We start from the raw sequence: 13638 nt of genomic DNA, 5'->3' as shown, positions 1-13638 counted from the left end.
CAACGTTCTTAACATCCCAGCTAGACTTACTCTTACCTGAATAAACACATGTTGGCGGTGAACCTTAATAATCGCAATTTCCGGAAAATAGCCGCACGAACAATTTATATGTTCGTGCACGCGAGATGGAAGTCTAATGGATGTCTCGAACAACAAACACTATACGAGTAAAATATCAATCCAACTCCAAATCACGTGCGAATCTTAACAACTGCGTGATGTGATTGGTGTTTCAAATTTGCCGTCAAAAAGTCGTTTTCTTTTAGGTGGTATAACGACTTCAATTATATGTTTATTGCTGTATTACTGACTCAAATTCCGGATATTTAATTAGGTGTACTTGTATGACATGTATACTTGATACGTTCAACATGGTTCGCTCAGAGATTTAAATAACGATGAATCAATATTTGGTCAATATATTATCAATATCGAAATTCCTTATTTTGAGATATTTGACAATTGATGTTAGTAATTTAAGCAAATGTATCTAAAATATTTCAACCATTATTGCAGGCACGGTGGTTCAACTTTTGTCTCCATTTTTATTGACATGACTTTTAATGTTCGTTACCACCTGTTCAGCATTCTTCATTCTATATATATTTATGAATTTGTTCATATTTTGGTACGTGTTCGTATCCGTATAACACGAAAATGGCTGAATGGATTTACTTCACTCCTTCAGCAAATTTGTTCGTTACAATATTAGAATGACAAATTTAAAAAAAAATGTGGCGAACTAAAATGGTCGGGGTTCTGCCTAACTGCACTAAGCGATATTACATATGTTCTTAATAGAGAAACGGAAATCATTTCATATCAATTGTATAATAATGTATATTTGTTGTAGGATATTCTTAGTTATGGGGATGAGGGATAGGTATCTGATACGATTTGTGATAGACTCGTAAGGGAATTCAGCATGGACAATAGAGTGATTCTAATTTTGACTTTTTTGCTTCCCAATATTCAGTTCTCACACATTGAAGATGATGTTAGTCCCAAACTTCATATGTTGGTTCTTTAAGTAATTACAGCTGACCTGGCAATAACGTAGTAGCAATCGTGGGCGGTCAATCTTGCTCATGCTCATCATTAAGCTTTGATAGTTTACATCAGGTGGCCTAATTATGTACGTCAGCTTCCAAACCGAGTATACACCAACAGAGATTTCTCAAGTCATCCCTGCCAAAACGAGTACAACATCAACCTTATGAGAGCATTCGTTCCAGGGAACTCATTTCAGGGTGTCGACTACCTGGAAAAACCTGGAAACCAGGGAATTTCATTTTGGACCTGGAATGTCAGGGAAAGTCAGGGAATTTTATTTGAGGCCAGGGAAAAAATCACAAAACCCAATATTGAAAATTTAGTGTTTTTTTTATTAATTCGAGCAATATTCTAAACTAAGGACAACCAACGTACTGAAACGTCGGATCAGAATTAATATAGCGTTTTAGCTGTTCATCAGACTTCATAGCCGATAAACAATACTTCGAGGCAGTGACAGTCGGCATCCACCTCCACCTCCACCTCCACAATTGTGACGTCCAACTGCAAATCACTGTTTTTGGATGTTTCTGCATGCATTTTTCCATATAAACTTTCAACGAGTTTAGCACCGCCCAAACGTTGACCGATTTGGCTGAAATTTTGTCCAGAGCATCAGGGCATCAAATAGAACCGAATAAGAGGGCGGCCCATCAAAAAAATTGTAAAAGTGTTTTTTGAGCCACTCTATTGTAGGTATTGGTCCGTAACTATTTTTAGAAGTCCATAAACTCCACTCTATACTTGAGAGTCAGTGGAGGTTTCTCGATGTTCATGAAAATACCTAATCCGTAAGATTTTTTAACGGCATTAGAAGGATGTCTAGAAGCTTCCACAACTGTTTGGAAAGTGTTCAGAAGTCGTGTCAAAAGATTTCACACAAATTTACAGAAATATAATGAAAACTTCAACGATTTGAAGTAGGCCGTCAATAGTCTTGGAGGTCTATTGCGACTCCAGGGAGTCCGTGAGAATTCCCAATGGTGGATGAAGGCACCTCCTTAGCCGTGCGGTAAGATGCGCGGCTACAAAGCAAGACCGTGCGGAGGGTGGCTGGGTTCGATTCCAGCTGCCGGTCTAGGCAATTTTCGGATTGGAAATTGTCTCGACTTCCCTGAACATAAAAGTATCATCGTGTTAGCCTCATGATATACGAATGCAAAAATGGTAACCTGGCTTAGAAACCTCGCAGTTAATAACTGTGGAAGTGCTTAATGAACACTAAGCTGCGAGGCGGCTCTATCCCAGTGTGGGGATGTAATGCCAATAAGAAGAAGAAGAAGGATGAAGGCACCAGAAAATTTATAACATTATTTAGAGTCAATTTTGGAAAGATGTAAAAATCTTTCAGAAGTTCGGCGCATATACTTGAGACTTTGTGAACGACCAGAATTACCTACGATATTGTACAGATACTTAATGTTCTGTTTCTAGAAGTGATTCGGCTTCCAGTAGCTCAGGAACTTATATGAACTTCAAGAGTTCACACATATAGAGATTTTCACACGCTTATAGGAATTGAAAAAAAAACATTCCTCATACCGTCAACTGGGGGAAGATGATCATTTTTAAGACAAAACATGCAATAACAATGTGTGTTTACATTTTAAATCGAAACAAATATGTTCAAAACATGTACTGCTATAGGTTGCAATAATCAACAACTTAAGTTTTCTGAAATGCATTCGCATTTATTAAAATAAATTAAATTATCACACATTTTTTGAGTAATCTGGTTTGGGGTGAAGTTGATCAAGACAGCTCTACTAAAATTATTATGACCTAGTAGTCAAAATACACTAGCAGGGCTGACAATCGTCATCGTCATAGCACGAAATGCCACAGTAGCGACGAGTTGCATTGTCTTCATTGCTACTCTACACATCGTCAATGACGCGTACGACGTTAGCTTTCGTCGTGTAACCAAATCGTCCTGACGACATCGAACAACGAAGACTTCATACCGTTATTCTTCAAGCGGCAGCTGCCATGCGAAGATTTTTACTAATTCTTTGTAATAATGAATTTGAAGCAACGTATGAAAGCGTTATGAATGCTATCGATACATTTATGTTACCAAATTTCCTACTATTTGTTTATTTGAGACGCTATTATGTTTTTAACCAGTCCGTCTATAATGACGTGCAATCAATTGTGTGAAGAAGTGACGACGAAAATCGTCATAACTTTTGGCTGCGCGACTATCGTCGTGGTACGCGTGCGGCGCGAAGGAAACGAATAGGTGTTGCGTCGTGCAATGTTATGACGAAGAATAAATTTTTTTCGCTTTCTTCATAAGACGAGAATGACTATTGTCAGCCCTGTACACTAGGTTATTTGTATGAATGTTGAATTTACTACGTAAAGAAGTCTACGAAGTCAATATTTGAAATGAAAATAGCGTCATTTATGACTATATCTCTCTTTCTTCCACAAAATACATTTTCATGATTACAATCGAAAAACTCGGATTTCTACCTAGCGGTAACATTACTTGAACGGAGAATATTGTTGACTACCGTTTCATAAAAAAATGGCACTTTTGACTGACACATCAAATGATCATCTTCACCTCAATGATCATCTTCCCCCCAGTTGACGGTACCTGGATTTTTTAGAGGAATGGTATGGAAAATCAGGGAAAGTCAGGGAATTTTATTCTTAAATTTGAGTCGACACCCTGCCTTTGTACTGTCCTGATTTTGACCCGCAATTTATTTTAATCCTTTCAGGCCCAAAATTTTTCTAAGCGGTATTGCGCAGTAAATTTGATATGTTCCATTTGTTTTCGTGATTAATAATGGAGAACTTACAAAACAAGTTGAAAAATATTTTTTCGGGATGTACTAGATCATCCATACTGTCCTTGAGTCCGGAGCTTGCGATCTACAGTTACAATGCGAGCTTTTTCGTCACTCTAAGCTTGGATATGTATTCAACCAAGTCCATAACATATTCCCAAAGATGGTCAGATGGTTTTGGTATATCCGGGTCATGAAAACTGTCCTTGAGTACAGAACTTGCGGTCTATAGCCACGAAACTAGATTTTTTCGCCACTAGAAGCTTGGATATATATTCAACCATGTCCATAACATACTCCAGAAGACTATGAGACATGGTAAGATGGTTTTGGGATATCCCGGGTCATCCAAACCGTTCTTAAGTTCAGAAGTTGCGATCTACAGTCACCACTTTAGCTTTTTTCGTCGCTTCAAGCTTGGATATGTATTCAACTATGTCCATAACATATTCCAGAAGACAAGGTAAAATGGTTTTGGGACATCCTGGGTTATCCAAACCGTCCTTGAGTTCAGAACTTGCGGCCTACAGCCCCCACTTTAGCTTTTTTCGTTGCTTCAAGCTTGGATATTTAGTAAACCATATTCATAGCATATTCATGAAGATAAGAGACATGGTTAGATGGTTATGGGATATCTTGGGAAATCCAAACCGTCCTTGAGTTCAGAACTTGCGATCTACAGCCACCACTCTAGCTTTTTTCGTCGCTTTAGGTTGAGATATATATTCATCTATATCTAAATAGCTGTAGATCTGAAGTCCCGAACTCAAGGATAGTTTGGATTGCCCAGAATATCTTAAAATTATCTTACCATATCCGTTGACCTCCCAGAAGGTGTAATGGATATAATTGAATGAATATTTAAGCTTTGAGTATCGAGAATAGCTTCCAAGCAGCTGTAGATCTCAAGTGCCAAACTCAAGGACAGGATTGCCCAGAATAACTCATAACTACCTTACCATATCCGTTGACCTCCCGGGAGGTTTAATGGATATAATTGAACGGATATTGATGCTTTGCGTACCGAAAAGAGCTTCTAATCAGCTGTAGAACTCAAGTCCCGAACTCAATGACAGTTTGGAGTATATCATAACTATATTACCATATTCGTTGACCTCCCGAGTGGTGTAATGGATATAATGGAACGCATATTGAAACTTTGAGTATCGAAAAGAGCTTCTAAACAGCTGTAGATCTCAAGTCCCGAACTCAAGGACAGTTTGGATTGCCCAGAATATCTCAAAACTATCCTACAATATCGTTTGTTCTACCGGGAAGTGTAATGGATATAATTGAATGCATATTGAAGCTTTCAGAACGATTTTTTTGCAGCTGTAGATTTCAAGTCCTAAACTCAAAGAATGTTTAGATGGCCTAGGAACGACCAAGGAACTTTAAAAATAATTTATTGTACATTACAGTAACTTTACGGATACGTTTGAATAAAAATCTTATTTTGAAACAATACAATCCGCTGCCAAGACACCTAATTTTTTTTCTTTCGTAACTTCACCGTGTTCATGACGTTCTAGGTTGTCGTAGGGCAAGTAATTTTGTAAATCGCAATGTTCACAAGACTTGTGGAGCTTGTGTTTTCGTTTAGAAGTTGTTGCGATGATTTTCGACGTTTATATTTCGTGTTAGATTTTTTTGGAACCAGAAAATAGCCTAAATAGACTTGAGTTCCCTTGAAATTTCATCCGAATTAGCTGAAAATTGCACAAAAGGCTTATTTTAGCACACAAATTGTGATTCCGGGCTGACCGGTTGATTGTTTTTAATAGTTTTTGAAAATATGGAGAGACCGCCTAACTGTACATACGTTTACATGTTAAAAAGATCCATTAGCAGGTCCGTACGAGGCATTTCTGTGACTGTGCAACTCTACACTCATCTATGTGTTGTTTTAGAATAGAACCGTTTTTTGTGAATGAAACACAAGATTGTGTTAATAATTTGAAGAGAAATGATCATGATCGGCAAATTACCTTCGATGATTTTTACATTTGTTCATCACGAAGCCTTGATCATCACACAACAAAAATGAACAAACGGGTAGATTGTTGGGTGGCTAATTCACTCGCGTCCATGGATTTAAAAACAATAAAACGTAGGACAAGATTTCATCTACACTGGACGAGATGTCCAATCACGATTCCTTAAATACTTTTCTTTACAATTTACGTAAAACAAAAGTACCGTAATCCGGGGGAACATTGATCACCGGGGCGGGGTAACATTGATCAGTTTCACAATTTTCAAGAAATGAATAAAAATGTTTTTCCTGTTATCACAATTAATTATTGTGAGTTAAGTATCTTATTCAAGACTAAATTTGCTGCTGAATGATATAAATTTCGGATGAATTTGCATTTATTTTTCGCCAAAATTTGAAAAATAAAATCAACAATAATTTTTGTACTCACTGCAAGCTGCCAAAAAAGCACTTAAAACAATTATAATAACAAAAACAATGATAGCCAGATTCCTGCAATGGAAACATAGACAATTCCTAATGGGGACACTAGACCACCGAGCTCGTCCGAGAGTCTTAAGAACAAGGAAAGGTGCATAAAATATGAACAAGGTAAAATATTCTAATGTTATTTTTAAAAATAAAATGCAATTTGCACACCCAACCAGCGGATGGCAGATTTTAATACAGTCCTGCATAAGAACCTTACAGAAACTGTTTAATAATTTGGCATATACAATTTCGGGAGATTTGTATACAATTTTTGTACTGAAATCTTATTTTAATAAAATACCTGTATAAAAACTTACATAATTGTATACGCCAAGATTTTTTATACAATAATTGTCAGATTTGTTTTTTTGGGTGCATTGTTAATACACAGAAAAAAATAATGAAAATTAATAAGCGCGTAAAAAATAAAGACGTGGAAAATTACACTATTCTGGGCGTACATGGATCATTTCCAACAAGTTCGCCCTAAATGTATGCAATTTCTGTAACATTATGTCAATTTCTACTGCATGAACCATATCAAAAGTGGCATAATGCTGTAGAAATCGCATACATTCAGGCGAAAATATCGTTTAAATTTACGCTCTTTTTAGCATTCCCTTTATGTGCATTACTTTCGTGTAAAGTTCAACAACTTTTTCTATCTGTGTAACCATCAATCTCACCTTTCTGCCATTGCTCCACTGACAATGGTCGTTGCAGTCGTAGAAAAGGATAATTGAAACAGGAAGGCAGCAAATATTGGTCCGAAAAGAGGGTCAGTCACACCTGGGTCGATGAGGAAATCACCCAACGCCACGAATGGATTGTTTAATTCACCTCTTCCAAACGACATAGCATATCCGAATAACCAATAAGTGAAACCTCCTGTGTTGCAGAACGTGAAACAAACGATAAAATTCACTTATGGTTTATATTTGGATTCAATTACCTAAAACTATATCCACTATGTTTTTCATCATTATGTTAACTTCATTCTTCAACGACACACATCCGGACTCTAGCATTCCAAAGCCAGTTTGCATAGTAAATATAATAAACGATGATGTTAGGACCCAATTTGTGTCCTCAACGGTTAAATCGTATACCCCTGGAATCACATAACTGTTATTACGGGCCCATGACTGAGTAGGTCCGAGCTTTGGGGCTGATGTTGAGTTTAGTTCTTCTGTACCTCTCATCCTTAATAGTGTTTAATCAAAATACATCACACAACTATTTGAGCCCTGTTCAAATAATAGTCGATCCAAGACTAACTCCAGACATCTTAGATCATTGAGGCCATACTCAAGCTGAATAAAATGTTTAGCTCAATGTCAGGCACCATTGATAGGTTGAATCAATTTCCCTAATTTGTCTAAATAAATACATCGTTAGCTCATTATCGTTAAACATGCAAACCAAGATTTGCCCTCAAATTGTTTTGCTCATGCATGTGCTCGACCTATTTTCGTTTTGTTCCCAGAGGTTAGGCCACGCACGGCAGGCTTTATAATTGAAGTAGACGGAGTCTCTTTGAAGTGTGTCACGCTTCTGTTGTAGTCAAAAATTACTCGAAAGAAAATTAGGAATCGAATATTCGGTAGACGCCTAATTTGGTTTGTGAAATCAACACGTTTGAAAATTCGACAGTTTGTGTTTGGGATCAAAATGATTACTTCACCCAATGGTAAAACACACGCAGCCGCTGCAACTTGATTGGGCCACTTATTCTGCAGTTATAACGGCTTCCAGTATGCAAATGTGAGTCTTTCACTGTTTCAAACAGCTACTGACCTATCGTGAATTGGTTGCTCTTGAACAGCCACACTCGGAAGTGCGGCATTGAAAACATCATCATTTATTCAATTCAGTTAGAGTGCTAATGATAACTCAGAAAAAGCGAGTGAAAATACTCCCTCTAGTTTCTTTATAGCTATTGACATGGCATAAAGCTTTTGCTAAAACAATCAAACTCATTTCAATTTAAACATATTATTGATTTTGCCTTTCGCATATACTAAGTATACGTAGAGGCTATACAGTCACTCCAAAACCGAACTTTTGATAGAAGACTCGGAGACCCATAATGTTATATACCTGTATGTGTGTGTGTCCAAAAAAATGTGAGATGCTTTTTTATACTGAGCCTTATCCGATTTGCTTGCAACAGGTTGCGGTAAGACGCGCGGCTACAAAGCAAGACCATGCTGAGGGTGGCTGGATTCGATTCCCGGTGCCGGTCTAGGCAATTTTCGGATTGGAAATTGTCTCGACTTTCCTGGGCATAAAAGTATCATCGTGTTAGCCTCATGATATACGAATGCAAAAATGGTAACCTGGCTAAGAAACCTCGCAGTTAATAACTGTGAAAGTGCTTAATGAACACTAAGCTGCAAGGCGGCTCTGTCCCAGTGTGGGTATGTAATGCCAATAAGAAGAAGAAGAAGAAGGTTAAATTCGACGAAATAAATGTGATTTGATGGAAATAACGGAATCTATCTCCCCAAAGTGTAATTTTGATCTCTCTTATGTGAATTTCTCGTAACATTTTAAAATACACGAAAAAGGCATCATCACCGCTAGGTGGATTAATCTGGGTTTATCATAAAGGATAACCGATAAGTGGATTTTTCGCTTATTATGTTTATTACCTTTATTATGTTTTACTGTAATCCAATAATAATGAAGATCTCAGTACTGGTACGGATTTGGCTCCGGAACAAAAAAAATCGTTGGTAAAATTAAAAGAAACGTTGGTAAAATTAAGTAAATCAGTAAGTGATTTGCAGTACAGTGTTGACCCGATTTTGTCACTCCCCGATTTTGTCTACCCCCGATTTTGTCTACCCCCGATTTTATCACGTTTTCGACCCGATTTTATCACGTCCCGATTTTGTCACGTTTTCGACCCGATTTTGTCACCCCAAAAAATTTGGTCATTCTTTTTATTTTCGTAAATAATACCAAAAATAACATTGATTTTCATGAAATAACTTTCACTGCCTGTAGGTTATTACGAACGACGTCTGAGTACCTGGGAAATATTCTGTAAGCAATTTCGACAAGAAATAACGGGTACCGTTCACGCATTTGGCTTTTCTAAGGCATAAAATGATTCATATTTGTGGAATGAATTAAAAAAAATTAAAATATTTTTTTTTCCAATTTTGTCACATACCCTGTTTTATCACCCCAAAATTCATCAGGGGGGTGATAAAATCGGGATATTACTGTATAAGATTGTATAAGATTGTTAAATCCACCACTAAAAATATGTGACTACGGCAAGAATTTCGACAAGAGCTGACTTTTCAAACTAACATTTTCCTCTCAAAACTAAATGTGTATTTTACGCTAAAATCCACTAGTGATTCTTTCAAAACAACAAGTGGTGTGCGCTTTTAATATGAGGAAATAATGTCAAAATAGAAACAAACATAAATTTTATTTTTTTTATTTATGTAATCTCAAATTTGTATAATATGGAAAAACCTGTGCATATAGATGGACGAACCTCATAATAGAATTAATTGAATTTTTTGATTGACAGTGCATTAGTATAATTCCACCATTTATGTTACAAGTGGAACTAGATCCGACGAAAAACGTGTCGGTCGAGATGTAGCGGAGAGATGGAGGTCTTTGAGGGCATCAGATGATCAGTCGTCAATTATGCTGGAGGGTCATTCGGAGGCATATACGCTAGCCGAGTAATTATGTTGTTTCCTGATGAGGATGAGATATTATATATCTCGCTTAACTTTTCAAAAGGACCTAAGTAACATTTTTTATGAATTAATCTGAATATTGCAATCAACAGACTAATATGAAAGCTTTTGATTGCACTATTAAGATTAATTCATGAAAAAAATGTTACTTAGGTCCTTTTGAAAAGTTAAGCGAGATATCTTGTTAGATTTTTTTTTTCAAAATTGACAATAGCCCAAAACCAAGTCAATTGAGGACTTGAACCACCTCGAAATGTTATCCGAATTAGCTGAAAATTTGACAGGAAGCTTATTTTAGCATAAGAATTGTGATTCTGGGCTGACCGGTTGAATTTTTTGTTACTTTTTGAAAATATGAATAGGTCTAATGTGGATGGATGCACTTGTTGCGTCACGAGCATCTTTCAGAATTCTCGCTTAACTTTTCAAAAGGACCTAAGTAACATTTTTTTCATGAATTAATTTGAGTACTGCAATCGAAAGCTTTCATGTTTTTCTGTTGATTGCGCTATTCAAATTAATTCATGAAAAAAATGTTACTTAGGTCCTTTTGAAAAGTTAAGCGAGAATTGCCGGGAAACTTTTGCTTTTTTTTTCTAAAAATATGGTTAGAACAATCATTCAATAGATATATATTTAAAATATATTTAACAATACACCCACCTTAGGACTTCTATTAGGTCGAAGCCAATTTGGGAGCCAACGAGATGGCATTCGACTGAACTCTATTGAATTCTTTTTTCCGCCCACTGATGAAAATAACAAAAAATATAATGACATTTTAGTCAATTACATTTATATAGACAGCATTGCAAATTCGAAGAAAATAAAAGTTCATTACAATTTTTATGATTCCAAAAATGAAAAACTTCAACTTCAACTCAAACTTCAACATTTTTTTTTTTTCATAAATCATTTCTTGAATTAAAAGCTTTTGTCTCACATTATGAGTATCATTATTTAAAATAACCAAAATTGCTGCACCTTAAAATGAAAGTGTAAAATTGTCAGAAATACAATTTATTTTTTCTCTCAGTGTGGGTTATGATGCTTACGGATAATGGACAGTACACAGAAAAAAATAATGAAAACTAAGAAGCGCGTAAAAAATAAAGACCTGGAAAATTACACTATTTTGGGCGTACATGGGTATTTTCCAACAAGTACACCCTAAATGTATGCAATTTCTTTAGCATTATGTCAGTTTCTATAGCATACATCATATAAAAAGTGACATAATGCAATGGAAATTGCATACATTCAGGCGAAAAAATCGTTTAAATTTACGCTCTTTTTGGCATTCCCTTTATGTGCATTACTTTCGTGTAAATTTCAACAACTTTTTCTATCTGTGTAGCAACCGCTACAAGAATTCTCGTACACATCAACTGTTATTGTATCGATTGCTGAAAATTGATTTGAGAGCTTTCCACACTTACAGACTGCTTGCCAAATCATTCTTTTTACAGAATTTATCTAAATACACTGGGTTATCAGCATCGTCAATACTTTACCAACACGGATCGTGTAGAAATGCCGTGGAAGCATCTTATTAAAAAAAAATCATTATGGTTCATCATCTATAAATCTACTATAACCTTGCATAACGAACTTTCTTACAAAAGTTTATCGTATAACTTATGGGCCCATGTTCTGACATATACGGCTTACTTACTAACTTCTTTTGTCACAAACTTGGTCCAAGCGGAAAGCTCGGATACATAGCGTAAAATGAAAATTTCAAAATTATGGACCGTCACGAAATCATGTAAGATTTTGAACGTTCATAGTGCCTTCATTATTCGATTGATTTTAAAAATTTATATATTAAAAAGCTCGGAAACTCGCCACCAATTTGCCAGTTTTATTAAAACTTTTGATCATCAACGGTAAACAAGGGTATCGGGCCATTTGGTCAGCGCTCCGGTAATTTGCATTAAAACTTCAAAACCATCAATCACCAAAATGTAGGCAATTAACTTTGAGATGCATTAAACACTTTTTTTTTCACTTCATTCTTCCACATCGGGATGCCAAGAAGAACAGCATTCTCGCTTAACTTTTCAAAAGGACCTAAGTAACATTTTTTTTCATGAATTAATTTGAATACTGCAATCAATAGCTTTCATGTTGTTCTGTTGATTGCGCTATTCAAATTAATTCATGAAAAAAATGTCACTTAGGTCCTTTTGAAAAGTTAAGCGAGCATTCTTCGATATTGCCATTCTGTTGATTTTATCAAAATCAGTCTCCAAAGTGTTCATTCTGCTATTCAGTGAGTCGTCCATCTGATATAGCGTGGAAACGTAGGACTTCAGTGTTCCATACTCTGCTTTCAGCGTTGTAACCTCTGTGAATAGATTATCCAACTTTGAGGAAACGAAATTTTGGAAGTTCTCGATGTCTGCAATGGTTGTTTTCAATCCCTGCAACTCCGTTTTAGTTTCCCTCAACACCGTTTGCAGTTCTCGCAGTACCTAAGACTCAGTGGAAGCAATGCTCATCTCTCTGTGGTGAAATTCTTGCCAATCAAGCGAACAGAAATATGGTCGTTCTCGTATCTTCCATACCGCATTTCCGATAATGTTTTTGCACTTTAGATGCTCACATTTGTGGCAGTAAATGCATTCTATCAGTTTCTTTTTGTCATTCTCGAAGTGTTTTTCTCTTTTGCGCTGTCATTTTTTCTCTCTACAATTTCAGCTATGAAGATTGAAGATTCTTAAAATTTTTCGGATTGACCATGGCAATTGGCTTCCTTTTGGAATTGGACTCGCGTAACGGAAGGACTTTCACTTGGGTTTGGAGAATTAGTAGCATCACTATGGCGAAGGCAACGTTCTGGAAGATCAATTCTGCGGTGTTTGTGTCGTGCTAGAGAGGAAATCAACGACATGACGTATTTGTTAAGTATTTTTTATCTATGTATTTCTACTTAATTTTTCTCTCTTGATTTATTTTAAATTTTGAATAAGTATTGTTTTTCCCTCCTTTCGGTTAATTACGGAATTCAAGGGCAGTGCTTCTTATTTATGTACATCGTATTCTAGAACCGATTCGCCTTGATCCTGATCTAATAATTTATTCTTTTTATTTTCTTGGGGAATACTCAAAAAGTCAAACCGTGTAGTGACCATCCACATAATTTAATTCACATTTGTTGGCATAGGTATATCAAGTTCCAACTGTGATCCCCTGATATGGGAGATTGCATAATAGAGTTTCTTCTCTTTGGATCGTCCCGAGCGGACGGCTTATCGAGTCTCATTATCCAAGAATGCAAGTAGGTATTCATGGTTTTCGATCGCTCTGAAGTAATAAACAGCAAAACAGTTTTTGTTGCAGGGAAAGCGGTTTTTCCGCCACTTGAAATTTGTTTTCATAATTAAATGTTCATCTAATAATTTCTAGTGAATGAATGTTGCAAAAACTGCCAAAATATCTGTAGGATAACATAAAAGTTATATTTTTATGGGCAGTATAAGTAGCTTCTGTAAAAACTTCCATCACCGAAATACACTCTCAATATTTAGGTATTTCCACAGTACACAAACTTCAAACAGTGAAATTTTATACATATTAAAAA

The sequence above is a fragment of the Armigeres subalbatus genome, chromosome 2 (genome assembly GCF_024139115.2).
Source record: "Armigeres subalbatus isolate Guangzhou_Male chromosome 2, GZ_Asu_2, whole genome shotgun sequence".
NCBI classification, from domain to species: Eukaryota; Metazoa; Arthropoda; class Insecta; order Diptera; family Culicidae; genus Armigeres; species Armigeres subalbatus.
This window is presented reverse-complemented; position numbering follows the sequence as displayed.